Raw genomic sequence first — 21,761 nt, 5'->3', positions numbered from 1 at the left:
AGTCAGGTTAGATAGTTACTATATTATATTCACCTGTAGTCAGGTTAGATAGTTACTATATTATATTCACCTGTAGTCAGGTTAGATAGTTACTATATTATATTCACCTGTAGTCAGGTTAGATAGTTAGATAGTTACTATATTATATTCACCTGTAGTCAGGTTAGATAGTTACTATATTATATTCACCTGTAGTCAGGTTAGATAGTTAGATAGTTACTATATTATATTCACCTGTAGTCAGGTTAGATAGTTAGATAGTTACTATATTATATTCACCTGTAGTCAGGTTAGATAGTTACTATATTATATTCACCTGTAGTCAGGTTAGATAGTTACTATATTATATTCACCTGTGGTCAGGTTAGATAGTTACTATATTATATTCACCTGTAGTCAGGTTAGATAGTTACTATATTATATTCACCTGTCGTCAGGTTAGATAGTTACTATATTATATTCACCTGTAGTCAGGTTAGATAGTTACTATATTATATTCACCTGTAGTCAGGTTAGATAGTTACTATATTATATTCACCTGTAGTCAGGTTAGATAGTTAGATAGTTACTATATTATATTCACCTGTAGTCAGGTTAGATAGTTACTATATTATATTCACCTGTAGTCAGGTTAGATAGTTACTATATTATATTCACCTGTCGTCAGGTTAGATAGTTACTATAATATATTCACCTGTAGTCAGGTTAGATAGTTAGATAGTTACTATATTATATTCACCTGTAGTCAGGTTAGATAGTTACTATAATATATTCACCTGTAGTCAGGTTAGATAGTTAGATAGTTACTATATTATATTCACCTGCCGTCAGGTTAGATAGTTACTATAATATATTCACCTGTAGTCAGGTTAGATAGTTACTATAATATATTCACCTGTAGTCAGGTTAGATAGTTAGATAGTTACTATAATATATTCACCTGTAGTCAGGTTAGATAGTTAGATAGTTACTATATTATATTCACCTGCCGTCAGGTTAGATAGTTACTATATTATATTCACCTGTAGTCAGGTTAGATAGTTACTATAATATATTCACCTGTAGTCAGGTTAGATAGTTAGATAGTTACTATATTATATTCACCTGCCGTCAGGTTAGATAGTTACTATAATATATTCACCTGTAGTCAGGTTAGATAGTTACTATAATATATTCACCTGTAGTCAGGTTAGATAGTTAGATAGTTACTATAATATATTCACCTGTAGTCAGGTTAGATAGTTAGATAGTTACTATATTATATTCACCTGCCGTCAGGTTAGATAGTTACTATATTATATTCACCTGTAGTCAGGTTAGATAGTTACTATAATATATTCACCTGTAGTCAGGTTAGATAGTTAGATAGTTACTATATTATATTCACCTGTAGTCAGGTTAGATAGTTACTATAATATATTCACCTGTAGTCAGGTTAGATAGTTAGATAGTTACTATATTATATTCACCTGTAGTCAGGTTAGATAGTTACTATATTATATTCACCTGTAGTCAGGTTAGATAGTTACTATATTATATTCACCTGTAGTCAGGTTAGATAGTTACTATATTATATTCACCTGTAGTCAGGTTAGATAGTTACTATATTATATTCACATGTAGTCAGGTTAGATAGTTAGATAGTTACTATATTATATTCACCTGTAGTCAGGTTAGATAGTTACTATATTATATTCACCTGTAGTCAGGTTAGATAGTTAGATAGTTACTATATTATATTCACCTGTAGTCAGGTTAGATAGTTACTATATTATATTCACCTGTAGTCAGGTTAGATAGTTACTATATTATATTCACCTGTCAGGTTAGAGGGTTACTATAGGTTAGATAGTTACTATATTATATTCACCTGTAGTCAAGTTAGATAGTTACTATATTATATTCACCTGTAGTCAGGTTAGATAGTTACTATATTATATTCACCTGTAGTCAGGTTAGATAGTTACTATATTATATTCACCTGTAGTCAGGTTAGATAGTTACTATATTATATTCACCTGTAGTCAGGTTAGATAGTTACTATATTATATTCACCTGTAGTCAGGTTAGATAGTTAGATAGTTACTATATTATATTCACCTGTAGTCAGGTTAGATAGTTACTATATTATATTCACCTGTAGTCAGGTTAGATAGTTACTATATTATATTCACCTGTGGTCAGGTTAGATAGTTACTTATTATATTCACCTGTAGTCAGGTTAGATAGTTACTATATTATATTCACCTGTAGTCAAGTTAGATAGTTACTATATTATATTCACCTGTAGTCAGGTTAGATAGTTACTATATTATATTCACCTGTAGTCAGGTTAGATAGTTACTATATTATATTCACCTGTAGTCAGGTTAGATAGTTACTATATTATATTCACCTGTAGTCAGGTTAGATAGTTACTATAGTTACTATATTATATTCACCTGTAGTCAGGTTAGATAGTTAGATAGTTACTATATTATATTCACCTGTAGTCAGGTTAGATAGTTAGATAGTTACTATATTATATTCACCTGTAGTCAGGTTAGATAGTTACTATATTATATTCACCTGTAGTCAGGTTAGATAGTTAGATAGTTACTATATTATATTCACCTGTAGTCAGGTTAGATAGTTACTATATTATATTCACCTGTAGTCAGGTTAGATAGTTACTATATTATATTCACCTGTAGTCAGGTTAGATAGTTACTATATTATATTCACCTGTAGTCAGGTTAGATAGTTACTATATTATATTCACCTGTAGTCAGGTTAGATAGTTACTATATTATATTCACCTGTAGTCAGGTTAGATAGTTACTATATTATATTCACCTGTAGTCAGGTTAGATAGTTACTATATTATATTCACCTGTAGTCAGGTTAGATAGTTACTATATTATATTCACCTGTAGTCAGGTTAGATAGTTACTATATTATATTCACCTGTAGTCAGGTTAGATAGTTATTATATTCACCTGTAGTCAGGTTAGATAGTTACTATATATTATATTCTATATTATATTCACCTTTAGTCAGGTTAGATAGTTACTATATTATATTCACCTGTAGTCAGGTTAGATAGTTAGATAGTTACTATATTATATTCATATTCTGTAGTCAGGTTAGATAGTTACTATATTATATTCACCTGTAGTCAGGTTAGATAGTTACTATATTATATTCACCTGTAGTCAGGTTAGATAGTTATATTATATTTATATTCACCTGTAGTCAGGTTAGATAGTTACTATATTATATTCACCTGTAGTCAGGTTAGATAGTTAGATAGTTACTATATTATATTCACCTGTAGTCAGGTTAGATAGTTACTATATTATATTCACCTGTAGTCAGGTTAGATAGTTACTATATTATATTCACCTGTAGTCAGGTTAGATAGTTACTATATTATATTCACCTGTAGTCAGGTTAGATAGTTAGATAGTTAGATATAATTATATTCACCTGTAGTCAGGTTAGATAGTTACTATATTATATTCACCTGTAGTCAGGTTAGATAGTTACTATATTATATTCACATGTAGTCAGGTTAGATAGTTAGTTAGAGATAGTTACTATATTATATTCACCTGTAGTCAGGTTAGATAGTTACTATATTATATTCACCTGTAGTCAGGTTAGATAGTTAGATAGTTACTATATTATATTCACCTGTAGTCAGGTTAGATAGTTACTATATTATATTCACCTGTAGTCAGGTTAGATAGTTACTATATTATATTCACCTGTAGTCAGGTTAGATAGTTACTATATTATATTCACCTGTAGTCAGGTTAGATAGTTACTATATTATATTCACCTGTAGTCAGGTTAGATAGTTACTATATTATATTCACCTGTAGTCAGGTTAGATAGTTAGATAGTTACTATATTATATTCACCTGTAGTCAGGTTAGATAGTTACTATATTATATTCACCTGGTTAGATAGTTACTATATTATATTCACCTGTAGTCAGGTTAGATAGTTACTATATTATATTCACCTGTCGTCAGGTTAGATAGTTACTATAATATATTCACCTGTAGTCAGGTTAGATAGTTAGATAGTTACTATATTATATTCACCTGTAGTCAGGTTAGATAGTTACTATAATATATTCACCTGGTTAGTCAGGTTAGATAGTTAGATAGTTACTATATTATATTCACCTGCCGTCAGGTTAGATAGTTACTATAATATATTCACCTGTAGTCAGGTTAGATAGTTACTATATTATATTCACCTGTAGTCAGGTTAGATAGTTAGATAGTTACTATATTATATTCACCTGTAGTCAGGTTAGATAGTTAGATATTCACCTGTTTAGATAGTATATTATATTCACCTGTAGTCAGGTTAGATAGTCAGGTTAGATAGTTACTATATTATATTCACCTGTAGTCAGGTTAGATAGTTACTATAATATATTCACCTGTAGTTAGATAGTTAGATAGTTAGATAGTTACTATATTATATTCACCTGTAGTCAGGTTAGATAGTTACTATAATATATTCACCTGTAGTCAGGTTAGATAGTTAGATAGTTACTATATTATATTCACCTGTAGTCAGGTTAGATAGTTACTATATTATATTCACCTGTAGTCAGGTTAGATAGTTACTATATTATATTCACCTGTGGTCAGGTTAGATAGTTACTATATTATATTCACCTGGAGTCAGGTTAGATAGTTACTATATTATATTAACCTGTAGTCAGGTTAGATAGTTAGATAGTTACTATATTATATTCACCTGTAGTCAGGTTAGATAGTTACTATATTATATTCACCTGTAGTCAGGTTAGATAGTTAGATAGTTACAATATTATATTCACCTGTAGTCAGGTTAGATAGTTACTATATTATATTCACCTGTAGTCAGGTTAGATAGTTACTATATTATATTCACCTGGAGTCAGGTTAGATAGTTACTATATTATATTCACCTGTAGTCAGGTTAGATAGTTAGATAGTTACACCTATATTATATTACATATTATATTCACCTGTAGTCAGGTTAGATAGTTACTATATTATATTCACCTGTAGTCAGGTTAGATAGTTACTATATTATATTCACCTGTAGTCAGGTTAGATAGTTACTATATTATATTCACCTGTAGTCAGGTTAGATAGTTACTATATTATATTCACCTGTAGTCAGGTTAGATAGTTAGATAGTTACTATATTATATTCACCTGTAGTCAGGTTAGATAGTTACTATATTATATTCACCTGTAGTCAGGTTAGATAGTTACTATATTATATTCACCTGTGGTCAGGTTAGATAGTTACTATATTATATTCACCTGTAGTCAGAGTTAGATAGTTACTATATTATATTCACCTGTAGTCAGGTTAGATAGTTACTATATTATATTCACCTGTAGTCAGGTTAGATAGTTACTATATTATATTCACCTGTAGTCAGGTTAGATAGTTACTATATTATATTCACCTGTAGTCAGGTTAGACTATATTATATTCACCTGTTAGGTTATAGTTACTATATTATATTCACCTGTAGTCAGGTTAGATAGTTACTATATTATATTCACTATATTATATTACCTATTAGTCAGGTTAGATAGTTAGATAGTTACTATATTATATTCACCTGTAGTCAGGTTAGATAGTTACTATATTATATTCACCTGTAGTCAGGTTAGATAGTTAGATAGTTACTATATTATATTCACCTATATTCACCTGTAGTCAGGTTAGATAGTTACTATATTATATTCACCTGTAGTCAGGTTAGATAGTTACTATATTATATTCACCTGTAGTCAGGTTAGATAGTTACTATATTATATTCACCTGTAGTCAGGTTAGATAGTTACTATATTATATTCACCTGTAGTCAGGTTAGATAGTTACTATATTATATTCACCTGTAGTCAGGTTAGATAGTTACTATATTATATTCACCTGTAGTCAGGTTAGATAGTTACTATATTATATTCACCTGTGGTCAGGTTAGATAGTTACTATATTATATTCACCTGGAGTCAGGTTAGATAGTTACTATATTATATTCACCTGTAGTCAGGTTAGATAGTTAGATAGTTACTATATTATATTCACCTGTAGTCAGGTTAGATAGTTACTATATTATATTCACATGTAGTCAGGTTAGATAGTTAGATAGTTTCTATATTATATTCACCTGTAGTCAGGTTAGATAGTTAATATATTATATTCACCTGTCGTCAGGTTAGATAGTTACTATATTATATTCACCTGTAGTCAGGTTAGATAGTTACTATATTATATTCACCTGTAGTCAGGTTAGATAGTTACTATATTATATTCACCTGTAGTCAGGTTAGATAGTTAGATAGTTTCTATATTATATTCACCTGCCGTCAGGTTAGATAGTTACTATATTATATTCACCTGTAGTCAGGTTAGATAGTTACTATATTATATTCACCTGGAGTCAGGTTAGATAGTTACTATATTATATTCACCTGTAGTCAGGTTAGATAGTTAGATAGTTACTATAATATATTCACCTGTGGTCAGGTTAGATAGTTACTATATTATATTCACCTGTAGTCAGGTTAGATAGTTACTATATTATATTCACCTGTAGTCAGGTTAGATAGTTACTATATTATATTCACCTGTAGTCAGGTTAGATAGTTACTATATTATATTCACCTGTAGTCAGGTTAGATAGTTACTATATTATATTCACCTGTAGTCAGGTTAGATAGTTACTATATTATATTCACCTGTAGTCAGGTTAGATAGTTACTATATTATATTCACCTGTAGTCAGGTTAGATAGTTACTATAATATATTCACCTGTAGTCAGGTTAGATAGTTACTATATTATATTCACCTGTAGTCAGGTTAGATAGTTAGATAGTTACTATATTATATTCACCTGTAGTCAGGTTAGATAGTTACTATATTATATTCACCTGTAGTCAGGTTAGATAGTTACTATATTATATTCACCTGTGGTCAGGTTAGATAGTTAGATAGTTACTATATTATATTCACCTGTAGTCAGGTTAGATAGTTACTATATTATATTCACCTGTAGTCAGGTTAGATAGTTACTATATTATATTCACCTGTAGTCAGGTTAGATAGTTACTATATTATATTCACCTGTCAGGTTAGATAGTTAGATAGTTATTATATTATATTCACCTGTAGTCAGGTTAGATAGTTACTATATTATATTCACCTGTAGTCAGGTTAGATAGTTACTATATTATATTCACCTGTAGTCAGGTTAGATAGTTACTATATTATATTCACCTGTAGTCAGGTTAGATAGTTACTATATTATATTCACCTGTAGTCAGGTTAGATAGTTAGATAGTTACTATATTATATTCACCTGTAGTCAGGTTAGATAGTTAGATAGTTACTATATTATATTCACCTGTAGTCAGGTTAGATAGTTACTATATTATATTCACCTGTAGTCAGGTTAGATAGTTACTATATTATATTCACCTGTAGTCAGGTTAGATAGTTAGATAGTTACTATATTATATTCACCTGTAGTCAGGTTAGATAGTTACTATATTATATTCACCTGTAGTCAGGTTAGATAGTTACTATATTATATTCACCTGTAGTCAGGTTAGATAGTTACTATATTATATTCACCTGTAGTCAGGTTAGATAGTTACTATATTATATTCACCTGTAGTCAGGTTAGATAGTTACTATATTATATTCACCTGTAGTCAGGTTAGATAGTTACTATATTATATTCACCTGTAGTCAGGTTAGATAGTTACTATATTATATTCACCTGTAGTCAGGTTAGATAGTTACTATATTATATTCACCTGTAGTCAGGTTAGATAGTTACTATATTATATTCACCTGTAGTCAGGTTAGATAGTTACTATATTATATTCACCTGTAGTCAGGTTAGATAGTTACTATATTATATTCACCTGTAGTCAGGTTAGATAGTTAGATAGTTACTATATTATATTCACCTGTAGTCAGGTTAGATAGTTACTATATTATATTCACCTGTAGTCAGGTTAGATAGTTACTATATTATATTCACCTGTAGTCAGGTTAGATAGTTACTATATTATATTCACCTGTAGTCAGGTTAGATAGTTAGATAGTTACTATATTATATTCACCTGTAGTCAGGTTAGATAGTTACTATATTATATTCACCTGTAGTCAGGTTAGATAGTTACTATATTATATTCACCTGTAGTCAGGTTAGATAGTTAGATAGTTACTATATTATATTCACCTGTAGTCAGGTTAGATAGTTACTATATTATATTCACCTGTAGTCAGGTTAGATAGTTACTATATTATATTCACCTGTAGTCAGGTTAGATAGTTACTATATTATATTCACCTGCCGTCAGGTTAGATAGTTACTATATTATATTCACCTGTGGTCAGGTTAGATAGTTACTATATTATATTCACCTGTAGTCAGGTTAGATAGTTAGATAGTTACTATATTATATTCACCTGTAGTCAGGTTAGATAGTTACTATATTATATTCACCTGTAGTCAGGTTAGATAGTTACTATATTATATTCACCTGTAGTCAGGTTAGATAGTTACTATATTATATTCACCTGTAGTCAGGTTAGATAGTTAGATAGTTACTATATTATATTCACCTGTGGTCAGGTTAGATAGTTACTATATTATATTCACCTGCCGTCAGGTTAGATAGTTACTATAATATATTCACCTGTAGTCAGGTTAGATAGTTACTATATTATATTCACCTGTAGTCAGGTTAGATAGTTACTATATTATATTCACCTGTAGTCAGGTTAGATAGTTACTATATTATATTCACCTGTAGTCAGGTTAGATAGTTAGATAGTTACTATATTATATTCACCTGTAGTCAGGTTAGATAGTTACTATATTATATTCACCTGTAGTCAGGTTAGATAGTTACTATATTATATTCACCTGTCGTCAGGTTAGATAGTTACTATATTATATTCACCTGTAGTCAGGTTAGATAGTTACTATATTATATTCACCTGTAGTCAGGTTAGATAGTTACTATATTATATTCACCTGTAGTCAAGTTAGATAGTTACTATATTATATTCACCTGTAGTCAGGTTAGATAGTTAGATAGTTACTATATTATATTCACCTGTAGTCAGGTTAGATAGTTACTATATTATATTCACCTGTAGTCAGGTTAGATAGTTACTATATTATATTCACCTGTAGTCAGGTTAGATAGTTAGATAGTTACTATATTATATTCACCTGTAGTCAGGTTAGATAGTTACTATATTATATTCACCTGTAGTCAGGTTAGATAGTTACTATATTATATTCACCTGTAGTCAGGTTAGATAGTTACTATATTATATTCACCTGTAGTCAGGTTAGATAGTTAGATAGTTACTATATTATATTCACCTGTAGTCAGGTTAGATAGTTACTATATTATATTCACCTGTAGTCAGGTTAGATAGTTACTATATTATATTCACCTGTAGTCAGGTTAGATAGTTAGATAGTTACTATATTATATTCACCTGTAGTCAGGTTAGATAGTTAGATAGTTACTATATTATATTCACCTGTGGTCAGGTTAGATTGTTACTATATTATATTCACCTGTAGTCAGATTAGATAGTTAGATAGTTACTATATTATATTCACCTGTAGTCAGGTTAGATAGTTACTATATTATATTCACCTGTAGTCAGGTTAGATAGTTAGATAGTTACTATATTATATTCACCTGTAGTCAGGTTAGATAGTTAGATAGTTACTATATTATATTCACCTGTAGTCAGGTTAGATAGTTACTATATTATATTCACCTGTAGTCAGGTTAGATAGTTACTATATTATATTCACCTGTAGTCAGGTTAGATAGTTACTATATTATATTCACCTGTAGTCAGGTTAGATAGTTACTATATTATATTCACCTGTAGTCAGGTTAGATAGTTACTATATTATATTCACCTGTAGTCAGGTTAGATAGTTACTATATTATATTCACCTGTAGTCAGGTTAGATAGTTACTATAATATATTCACCTGTAGTCAGGTTAGATAGTTACTATATTATATTCACCTGTAGTCAGGTTAGATAGTTAGATAGTTACTATATTATATTCACCTGTAGTCAGGTTAGATAGTTACTATATTATATTTACTTCAGGTTAGATAGTTACTCTAGTCCTCTGATCTAGTGTGATGTGAGTGGGCTACCTAGTTTGAGTTGTGTGGGTAGTGAGACACAGGGAGAAGGGTGTAACTGAGTGTTGACAGAGGGGTAATGTTCACCCATAATGCTGTGTGAGGGGTAATGTTCCCCCAGAATGCTGTGTGAGGGGTAATGATCCCCCAGAATGCTGTGTGAGGGGGTAATGTTCCCCAGAATGCTGTGTGAGGGGTAATGTTCCTCCAGAATGCTGTGTGAGGGGTAATGTTCCCCCAGAATGCTGTGTGAGGGGGTAATGTTCCCCAGAATGCTGTGTGATGGGGTAATGTTCCCCCAGAATGCTGTGTGAGGGGTAATGTTCCCCAGAATGCTGTGTGATGGGGTAATGTTCCCCCAGAATGCTGTGTGAGGGGTAATGTTCACCCAGAATGCTGTGTGAGGGGTAATGTTCCCCCAGAATGCTGTGTGAGGGGTAATGTTCCCCCAGAATGCTGTGTGATGTGGTAGTGTTCCCCAGAATGCTGTGTGAGGGGTAATGTTCCTCAGAATGCTGTGTGATGGGGTAGTGTTCCCCAGAATGCTGTGTGATGGGGTAATGTCCCCCAGAATGCTGTGTGAGGGGTAATGTTCCTCAGAATGCTGTGTGATGGGGTAATGTTCCCCAGAATGCTGTGTGAGGGGTAATGTTCCTCAGAATGCTGTGTGATGGGGTAATGTTCCCCAGAATGCTGTGTGATGGGGTAATGTTCCCCAGAATGCTGTGTGAGGGGTAATGTTCCTCAGAATGCTGTGTGATGGGGTAGTGTTCCCCAGAATGCTGTGTGAGGGGGTAATGTTCCTCAGAATGCTGTGTGAGGGGTAATGTTCCTCCAGAATGCTGTGTGAGGGGTAATGTTCCCCCAGAATGCTGTGTGAGGGGGTAATGTTCCCCCAGAATGCTGTGTGATGTGGTAGTGTTCCCCCAGAATGCTGTGTGAGGGGTAATGTTCCTCAGAATGCTGTGTGATGGTTGGGAGGTTGAGAGGATGTCTTTGTTTCTTGGGTTTGGAGCTGAACATCTCACGTTGGAGAATATGGTGGTGTGTCACATGGCTTCCTGTTCCCCACTTCCTGTTCCCCACTTCGGCACAGAGCCCTGTGGTCTAGACGGGTGCTGCAGTCCTGTCTGTGGTGTCCAGAGCGTAGAGATCCTGTAGGAATAATGCAGAGTGTTTGCTCCCTTTTGAAAGAGAGGCTGAGGAGGTGAATATTCATGTTGTTGTATCAGGCCGACTGCAGTGTATGAAGACATATAAATACTACACTTGGCTGCCTGTTGCAGTGTATGAAGACATATAAATACTACACTTGGCTGCCTGTTGCAGTGTATGAAGACATATAAATACTACACTTGGCTGTTTCAGACATATAAATACTACACTTGGCTGCCTGTTGGTTGTTTCACGTCACTGTCAGTTTTACTGCAAAGGTAGCAACACACGCACGCACGCACACACACACACACACACACACACACACACACACACAGACACACACACACACACACACACACACACACACACACACACACACACACACACACACACACACACACACACACACACACACACACACACACACACACACACACACACACACACACACACACACACACACACACACACACACACACACACACACACACACACACACACACACACACACACACACACACACTCCCTGCCTCTTGACAGGGGTCATCAAAGATCAGATCTTTTATTGATGTCCTTATATGCAGTGGAATCGTTGGGTAGTAAAAACAATGATGTTGGTTTCCAAGGCAACTCTGTATGTTACACTGGGTCTGTGTGTGTGTTGTTTAGAAAATATGTTCTCTCCTCTGCCCTTCCTCCCTCTCTCCTCTACCCCCTTTTTCCTCTACTCTACCCCCTCTCTCCTCTCCTCTACCCTCTCTCTACTCTACCCCCTCTCTCCTCTCCTCTCCTCTCCTCTCTCCTCTACCCTCTCTCTCCTCTACCCTCTCTCTACTCTACCCCCTCTCTCCTCTCCTCTCCTCTCCTCTACCCCCTCTCTCTCAGGCTGCATCGCCAGGACGGTGAGCTCACCCAATCAACATCTCCTCCGTGTGGATGACGTGGTCAGCTGTTGTCTGGACCTCAGCGCTCCCAGTATATCCTTCCGTATCAACGGTCAGCCCGTCCAGGGGATGTTCGAGAACTTCAACTCTGACGGACTGTTCTTCCCTGTAGCCAGCTTCTCCGCTGGGGTCAAGTGAGTGCTCCTCAACCAACCAATCAATCAATCAATCAATCAATCAATCAATCAATCAATCAATCGTTGGGTCTCTTCTGACCCTTTTGACCTCTCGTAAGTGTTTGTTTTAGCAGCCGGCCTACATGTAGCTCTCACATGGCCCACCCACGCTCAGTATATTATGCTGAGAGTATGCAAGGTGGAGTTAGAACAAATGGTTGAACCTCGTAATACGACCTACAGTAGAGGTTCCGAAATTATTGACACCCTATATAAAGATGAGCAGAAATAAATGATTGACACCCTATATAAAGATGAGCAGAAATGAATTATTGACACCCTATATAAAGATGAGCAGAAATGAATTATTGACACCCTATATAAAGATGAGCAGAAATAAATTATTGACACCCTATATAAAGATGAGCAGAAATAAATTATTGACACCCTATATAAAGATGAACAGAAATAAATTATTGACAACCTTTATAAAGATGAGCAGAATTAAATTATTGACACCCTATATAAAGATGAGCAGAAATGAATTATTGACACCCTATATAAAGATGAGCAGAAATAAATTATTGACACCCTATATAAAGATGAGCAGAAATAAATTATTGACACCCTATATAAAGATGAGCAGAAATAAATTATTGACACCCTATATAAAGATGAGCAGAAATAAATTATTGACACCCTTTATAAAGATGAGCAGAAATAAATTATTGACACCCTTTATAAAGATGAGCAGAAATAAATTATTGACACCCTTTATAAAGATGAGCAGAAATAAATTATTGACACCCTATATAAAGATGAGCAGAAATAAATTATTGACACCCTTTATAAAGATGAGCAGAAATTATTGACACCCTTTATAAAGATGAGCAGAAATAAATTATTGACACCCTATATAAAGATGAGCAGAAATAAATTATTGACCCCCCTTTATAAAGATGAGCAGAAATAAATTATTGACACCCTATATAAAGATGAGCAGAAATAAATTATTGACTGTATGGAGGCCTGGTCTAAGATCTGTAAGGGTTCTGTATGGAGGTCTAAGATCTGTAAGGGTTCTGTATGGAGGTCTAAGATCTGTAAGGGTTCTGTATGGAGGTCTAAGATCTGTAAGGGTTCTGTATGGAGGTCTAAGATCTGTAAGGGTTCTGTATGGAGGTCTAAGATCTGTAAGGGTTATGTATGGAGGCCTGGTCTTAGATCTGTAAGGGTTCTGTATGGAGGTCTAAGATCAGTAAGGGTTATGTATGGAGGCCTGGTCTTAGATCTGTAAGGGTTCTGTATGGAGGTCTAAGATCTGTAAGGGTTCTGTATGGAGGTCTAAGATCTGTAAGGGTTCTGTATGGAGGTCTAAGATCTGTATGGAGGCCTGGTCTAAGATCTGTAAGGGTTCTGTATGGAGGCCTGGTCTAAGATCTGTAAGGGTTCTGTATGGAGGTCTGGTCTAAGATCTGTAAGGGTTCTGTTTGGAGGCCTGGTCTAAGATCTGTAAGGGTTCTGTATGGAGGTCTAAGATCTGTAAGGGTTCTGTATGGAGGTCTAAGATCTGTAAGGGTTCTGTATGGAGGTCTAAGATCTGTAAGGGTTCTGTATGGAGGTCTAAGATCTGTAAGGGTTCTGTATGGAGGTCTAAGATCTGTAAGGGTTATGTATGGAGGCCTGGTCTTAGATCTGTAAGGGTTCTGTATGGAGGTCTAAGATCAGTAAGGGTTATGTATGGAGGCCTGGTCTTAGATCTGTAAGGGTTCTGTATGGAGGTCTAAGATCTGTAAGGGTTCTGTATGGAGGTCTAAGATCTGTAAGGGTTCTGTATGGAGGTCTAAGATCTGTAAGGGTTCTGTATGGAGGCCTGGTCTAAGATCTGTAAGGGTTCTGTATGGAGGCCTGGTCTAAGATCTGTAAGGGTTCTGTATGGAGGTCTGGTCTAAGATCTGTAAGGGTTCTGTATGGAGGTCTAAGATCTGTAAGGGTTCTGTATGGAGGTCTAAGATCTGTAAGGGTTCTGTATGGAGGCCTGGTCTAAGATCTGTAAGGGTTCTGTATGGAGGTCTAAGATCTGTAAGGGTTCTGTATGGAGGTCTAAGATCTGTAAGGGTTCTGTATGGAGGTCTAAGATCTGTAAGGGTTCTGTATGGAGGTCTAAGATCTGTAAGGGTTCTGTATGGAGGCCTGGTCTAAGATCTGTAAGGGTTCTGTATGGAGGTCTAAGATCTGTAAGGGTTCTGTATGGAGGTCTAAGATATGTAAGGGTTCTGTATGGAGGCCTGGTCTAAGATCTGTAAGGGTTCTGTATGGAGGTCTAAGATCTGTAAGGGTTCTGTATGGAGGTCTAAGATCTGTAAGGGTTCTGTATGGAGGTCTAAGATCTGTAAGGGTTCTGTATGGAGGTCTAAGATCTGTAAGGGTTATGTATGGAGGCCTGGTCTTAGATCTGTAAGGGTTCTGTATGGAGGTCTAAGATCAGTAAGGGTTATGTATGGAGGCCTGGTCTTAGATCTGTAAGGGTTCTGTATGGAGGTCTAAGATCTGTAAGGGTTCTGTATGGAGGTCTAAGATCTGTAAGGGTTCTGTATGGAGGTCTAAGATCTGTAAGGGTTCTGTATGGAGGCCTGGTCTAAGATCTGTAAGGGTTCTGTATGGAGGCCTGGTCTAAGATCTGTAAGGGTTCTGTATGGAGGTCTAAGATCTGTAAGGGTTCTGTATGGAGGCCTGGTCTAAGATCTGTAAGGGTTCTGTATGGAGGTCTAAGATCTGTAAGGGTTCTGTATGGAGGTCTAAGATCTGTAAGGGTTCTGTATGGAGGTCTAAGATCTGTAAGGGTTCTGTATGGAGGCCTGGTCTAAGATCTGTAAGGGTTCTGTATGGAGGCCTGGTCTAAGATCTGTAAGGGTTCTGTATGGAGGTCTAAGATCTGTAAGGGTTCTGTATGGAGGTCTAAGATCTGTAAGGGTTCTGTATGGAGGCCTGGTCTAAGATCTGTAAGGGTTCTGTATGGAGGCCTGGTCTAAGATCTGTAAGGGTTCTGTATGGAGGTCTAAGATCTGTAAGGGTTCTGTATGGAGGTCTAAGATATGTAAGGGTTCTGTATGGAGGCCTGGTCTAAGATCTGTAAGGGTTCTGCATGGAGGCCTGGCCCAAGATCTGTAAGGGTTCTGTATGGAGGCCTGGACTAAGATCTGTAAGGGTTCTGTATGGAGGTCTAAGATCTGTAAGGGTTCTGTATGGAGGTCTAAGATCTGTAAGGGTTCTGTATGGAGGTCTAAGATCTGTAAGGGTTCTGTATGGAGGTCTAAGATCTGTAAGGGTTCTGTATGGAGGTCTAAGATCTGTAAGGGTTCTGTATGGAGGTCTAAGATCTGTAAGGGTTCTGTATGGAGGCCTAAGATCTGTAAGGGTTCTGTATGGAGGTCTAAGATCTGTAAGGGTTCTGTATGGAGGTCTAAGATCTGTAAGGGTTCTGTATGGAGGTCTAAGATCTGTAAGGGTTCTGTATGGAGGTCTAAGATCTGTAAGGGTTCTGTATGGAGGTCTAAGATCTGTAAGGGTTCTGTATGGAGGTCTAAGATCTGTAAGGGTTCTGTATGGAGGTCTAAGATCTGTAAGGGTTATGTATGGAGGCCTGGTCTTAGATCTGTAAGGGTTCTGTATGGAGGTCTAAGATCAGTAAGGGTTATGTATGGAGGCCTGGTCTTAGATCTGTAAGGGTTCTGTATGGAGGTCTAAGATCTGTAAGGGTTCTGTATGGAGGTCTAAGATCTGTAAGGGTTCTGTATGGAGGTCTAAGATCTGTAAGGGTTCTGTATGGAGGCCTGGTCTAAGATCTGTAAGGGTTCTGTATGGAGGCCTGGTCTAAGATCTGTAAGGGTTCTGTATGGAGGTCTAAGATCTGTAAGGGTTCTGTATGGAGGCCTGGTCTAAGATCTGTAAGGGTTCTGTATGGAGGTCTAAGATCTGTAAGGGTTCTGTATGGAGGTCTAAGATCTGTAAGGGTTCTGTATGGAGGTCTAAGATCTGTAAGGGTTCTGTATGGAGGCCTGGTCTAAGATCTGTAAGGGTTCTGTATGGAGGCCTGGTCTAAGATCTGTAAGGGTTCTGTATGGAGGTCTAAGATCTGTAAGGGTTCTGTATGGAGGTCTAAGATATGTAAGGGTTCTGTATGGAGGCCTGGTCTAAGATCTGTAAGGGTTCTGTATGGAGGCCTGGTCTAAGATCTGGTCTAAGATCTGTAAGGGTTCTGTATGGAGGTCTAAGATCTGTAAGGGTTCTGTATGGAGGTCTAAGATATGTAAGGGTTCTGTATGGAGGCCTGGTCTAAGATCTGTAAGGGTTCTGCATGGAGGCCTGGCCCAAGATCTGTAAGGGTTCTGTATGGAGGCCTGGACTAAGATCTGTAAGGGTTCTGTATGGAGGTCTAAGATCTGTAAGGGTTCTGTATGGAGGTCTAAGATCTGTAAGGGTTCTGTATGGAGGTCTAAGATCTGTAAGGGTTCTGTATGGAGGTCTAAGATCTGTAAGGGTTCTGTATGGAGGTCTAAGATCTGTAAGGGTTCTGTATGGAGGTCTAAGATCTGTAAGGGTTCTGTATGGAGGTCTAAGATCTGTAAGGGTTCTGTATGGAGGTCTAAGATCTGTAAGGGTTCTGTATGGAGGCCTGATCTTAGATCTGTAAGGGTTCTGTATGGAGGCCTGGTCTAAGATCTGTAAGGGTTCTTTCTGTATGGAGGTCTAAGATCTGTAAGGGTTCTGTATGGAGGTCTAAGATCCCTCCTAATGTTTCTCCAACTCATGAAACGTGATGAAAAGGCTCAGTGCTGTTTTCCTCACAAGGTCACGTACTGAAAGGTATTAATAACAGGGGAGTCAATAACTTTGACCCTGACCATTTTGAGATGTGTTTTGTATTACATATTAAACAGAACATCTTCCTATTACCAATTGTATTATTATAAAATAATATAATGTCCCTGTTTTTGTGTGCATACAATACAGCTCAGTATTATACAGTCATTTCTGCTCGTCTTTATCGAGGGTGTCAGTCATTTCGGACGCCACTTTATATTTCTGTGTGCATCGACGTACATGCCGATTTCTCGCAGGACAAAAATTGTTAGATCAAATGTTCTGATAGCCAGTGTATCCCAGCAGACAGTCAGAGGGTCAGTACTCTGGAATGGGACGGTTGGTGGTCTACTGTGGGATGTTATGGATCCAGTTCACTGAATGGTCTCTCTGTCCAGCTAATGATGTCATGCGTGTAGAGCTCTGTTTAAGAAGACCACAATGCAATAGCTGGATAGAGAACTACTTGTGTCGTATGTTGAACTATCTCAATCTCTATTGCAAAATGTATATTTGTCTCAATGAGGTAAACCTGAATTAATAAAGGTTAACAAAACACAATGTAGAAAAACTCTTCTTCTTCTTCTCCTTTTTCTTCTTCTCCTAATCCGTCTTCTCCTTCTTCTTCTTCTTCTAATCCTTCTCCTCGTTCTTCTTCTTCTTCTTCTCCTAATCCGTCTTCTTCTCCTTCTTCTTCTCCTAACTCTTCTCCTCCTCCTCCGTCTTCTTCTTCTCCTAATCCGTCTTCTCCTTCTTCTTCTTCTTCTTCTAATCCTTCTCCTCCTTCTTCTCCTTCTTCTTTTCCTAATCCTTCTTCTTCTTCTTCTTCTTCTAATCCTTCTTCTTCTTCTTCTTCTTCTAATCCTTCTCCTCCTTCTTCTCCTTCTTCTTTTCCTAATCCTTCTTCTTCTTCTTCTTCTTCTTCTAATCCTTCTCCTCCTTCTTCTTCTTCTTCTTCTCCTAATCCTTCTTCTTCTTCTTCTTCTAATCCTTCTTCTAATCCTTTTTCTCCTTCTCCTAACCCTTCTTCTTCTCCTTCTTCTCCTTCTTCTTCTTCTTCTTCTTCTTCTTCTTCTTCTAATCCGTCTTCTCCTTCTTCTTCTTCTCCTAATCCTTCTCCTCCTTCTTCTTCTTCTTCTTCTTCTTCTTCTCCTAATCCGTCTTCTCCTTCTTCTTCTTCTTCTCCTAATCCTTCTTCTCCTTCTTTTTCTCCTTCCTCCTCTTCTTCCCTCCAGAGTGCGTTTCCTGCTGGGTGGTCGCCAAGGAGAGTTTAAGTTCCTGCCCCCGCCGGGCTACGCTCCGTGTTTCGAGGCTGTGCTACCCAGGGAGAAGCTGAGAGTGGAACACAGCCAGGAGTACAAGGAGGACCACAGTGAGACCAGGGATCTACTGGGTCCCACCATCACCCTGTCCCAGGCTGCCTTCACCCCTACACCTGTTGACACCAGCCAGGTGGGTAAAGAATACCCTTTACTATACTGTGTCATGATGGGTGTCAACTCTACTTTAACTAGTCAACAACTGACAGGGGTTAAGGTCAATTGACTAGCCTCCCTTGCCTCAGTAGTTAGCCCAGATCTACTTTAACTAGTCAACAACTGACATGAGTTAAGGTCAATTGACTAGCCTCCCTTGCCTCAGTAGTTAGCCCAGATCTACTTTAACTAGTCAACAACTGACAGGGGTTAAGGTCAATTGACTAGCCTCCCTTGCCTCAGTAATTAGCCCAGATCTACTTTAACTAGTCAACAACTAACAGGGGTTAAGGTCAATTGACTAGCCTCCCTTGCCTCAGTAGTTAGCCCAGATCTACTTTAACTAGTCAACAACTGACAGGGGTTAAGGTCAATTGACTAGCCTCCCTTGCCTCAGTAGTTAGCCCAGATCTACTTTAACTAGTCAACAACTAACAGGGGTTAAGGTCAATTGACTAGCCTCCCTTGCCTCAGTAGTTAGCCCAGATCTACTTTAACTAGTCAACAACTGACATGAGTTAAGGTCAATTGACTAGCCTCCCTTGCCTCAGTAGTTAGCCCAGATCTACTTTAACTAGTCAACAACTGACAGGGGTTAAGGTCAATTGACTAGCCTCCCTTGCCTCAGTAGTTAGCCCAGATCTACTTTAACTAGTCAACAACTAACAGGGGTTAAGGTCAATTGACTAGCCTCCCTTGCCTCAGTACTTAGCCCAGATCAACACTAGTTATAACTAAGTGAGGTCCCAGAACAACAACCTCTGTCCCCATGCACTGTGTGGGTAATGCTTGTGGCCAATGGCATGGACTTCCTGTGTATCATGTGTTGTGGTTTCAGGTTGTTCTGCCTCCTCACCTGGAGAGGATCAGGGAGAAGTTGGCCGAGAACATCCATGAGCTGTGGGTGATGAACAAGATTGACCTGGGCTGGACCTACGGAGCTGTGAGTACACACGTGCGCGCTCACACAAGCACGCACGGTCACACGTGCACGCTAATGATGCGCGGGTCAGCTGTTTGTTCACCCGCACCTCCTGAAATGACTAATAACCCATCCACAACGGTTTAGAACTGCGTAAAACTTGCTCTAAAACTGAACATTTTTTTGAGGGAATTGCAGGAAATAAACTTTAAAATGTTAAATTTTCTCTCCGCCATCAAGACGAGGATCATTACATTTTCTTTCCCACTTGTTGAGGGGGGGGCAAATCTCGCATAGGGCCCCCAAAAGATTAGAGCCGGCCCTGGTCATTACTTGTTGCCCTAGAAGACTAAATAAACCCTTACTCACCAGAATGTAATACATCATAGAATTACATCAGTTGGTTTTCACTTTCATCTTTCATCTCTGCTGTTCTAGAGCAGCAAGGGGTTAGACTGCCCTGTAGGGGGTTAGACTGCCCTGTAGGGGGTTAGACTGCCCTGTAGGGGGTTAGACTGCCCTGTAGGGGGTTAGACTGCCCTGTAGGGGGTTAGACTGCCCTGTAGGGGGTTAGACTGCCCTGTAGGGGGTTAGACTGCCCTGTAGGGGTTTAGACTGCCCTGTAGGGGTTTAGACTGCCCTGTAGGGGTTAGACTGCCCTGTAGGGGTTAGACTGCCCTGTAGGGGGTTAGACTGCCCTGTAGGGGGTTAGACTGCCCTGTAGGGGTTTAGACTGCCCTGTAGGGGTTAGACTGCCCTGTAGGGGGTTAGACTGCCCTGTAGGGGTTTAGACTGCCCTGTAGGGGGTTAGACTGCCCTGTAGGGGGTTAGACTGCCCTGTAGGGGGTTAGACTGCCCTGTAGGGGTTAGACTGCCCTGTAGGGGTTAGACTGCCCTGTAGGGGGTTAGACTGCCCTGTAGGGAGTCAGACTGCCCTGTAGGGGGGTAGAGTGCCCTGTAGGGGTTAGACTGCCCTGTAGGGGGGTAGAGTGCCCTGTAGGGGTTTAGACTGCCCCGTAGGGGGTTAGACTGCCCTGTAGGGGTTAGACTGCCCTATAGGGGGTTAGACTGCCCGGTAGGGGGGTAGACTGCCCTGTAGGGGTTAGACTGCCCTGTAGGGGGGTTAGACTGCCCTGTAGGGGGTTAGACTGCCCTGTAGGGGGTTAGACTGCCCTGTAGGGGGTTAGACTGCCCTGTAGGGGTTTAGACTGCCCTGTAGGGGTTTAGACTGCCCTGTAGGGGGTTAGACTGCCCTGTAGGGGTTAGACTGCCCTGTAGGGGGTTAGACTGCCCTGTAGGGGGTAGACTGCCCTGTAGGGGTTAGACTGCCCTGTAGGGGGTTAGACTGCCCTGTAGGGGGTTAGACTGCCCTGTAGGGAGTCAGACTGCCCTGTAGGGGTTAGACTGCCCTGTAGGGGGTTAGACTGCCCTGTAGGGGGTTAGACTGCCCTGTAGGGGGTTAGACTGCCCTGTAGGGGGGTAGAGTGCCCTGTAGGGGTTAGACTGCCCTGTAGGGGGGTAGAGTGCCCTGTAGGGGTTTAGACTGCCCCGTAGGGGGTTAGACTGCCCTGTAGGGGTTAGACTGCCCTATAGGGGGTTAGACTGCCCGGTAGGGGGGTAGACTGCCCTGTAGGGGGGTAGAGTGCCCTGTAGGGGGTTAGACTGCCCTGTAGGGGGTTAGACTGCCCTGTAGGGGGTTAGACTGCCCTGTAGGGGGTTAGACTGCCCTGTAGGGGTTAGACTGCCCTGTAGGGGGTTAGACTGCCCTGTAGGGGGTTAGACTGCCCTGTAGGGCGTTAGAGTGCCCCGTAGGGGGTTAGACTGCCCCGTAGGGGGTTAGACTGCCCTGTAGGGGGTTAGACTGCCCTGTAGGGGTTAGACTGCCCTGTAGGGGGTTAGACTGCCCGGTAGGGGGTTAGACTGCCCTGTAGGGGTTAGACTGCCCTGTAGGGGGTTAGACTGCCCTGTAGGGGGGTAGAGTGCCCTGTAGGGGGGTAGAGTGCCCTGTAGGGGGGTGGAGTGCCCTGTAGGGGGGTAGACTGCCCGGTAGGGGGGTGGAGTGCCCTGTAG

General features: G+C 38.7%; 1 pseudogene; it reads left to right on the top strand.

The window, feature by feature from the left end:
- Positions 1-21,761, top strand: part of LOC127924389 (ryanodine receptor 2-like) — a 140,053-nt pseudogene that overhangs the window by 97,146 nt on the left and 21,146 nt on the right.

This window comes from Oncorhynchus keta, unplaced genomic scaffold, assembly GCF_023373465.1.
Source record: "Oncorhynchus keta strain PuntledgeMale-10-30-2019 unplaced genomic scaffold, Oket_V2 Un_contig_3986_pilon_pilon, whole genome shotgun sequence".
In the NCBI taxonomy this organism is placed as follows: domain Eukaryota; kingdom Metazoa; phylum Chordata; class Actinopteri; order Salmoniformes; family Salmonidae; genus Oncorhynchus; species Oncorhynchus keta.
The sequence above is the reverse complement of the archived record's forward strand: the minus strand, read 5'-3'. Positions and strand labels throughout refer to the sequence as shown.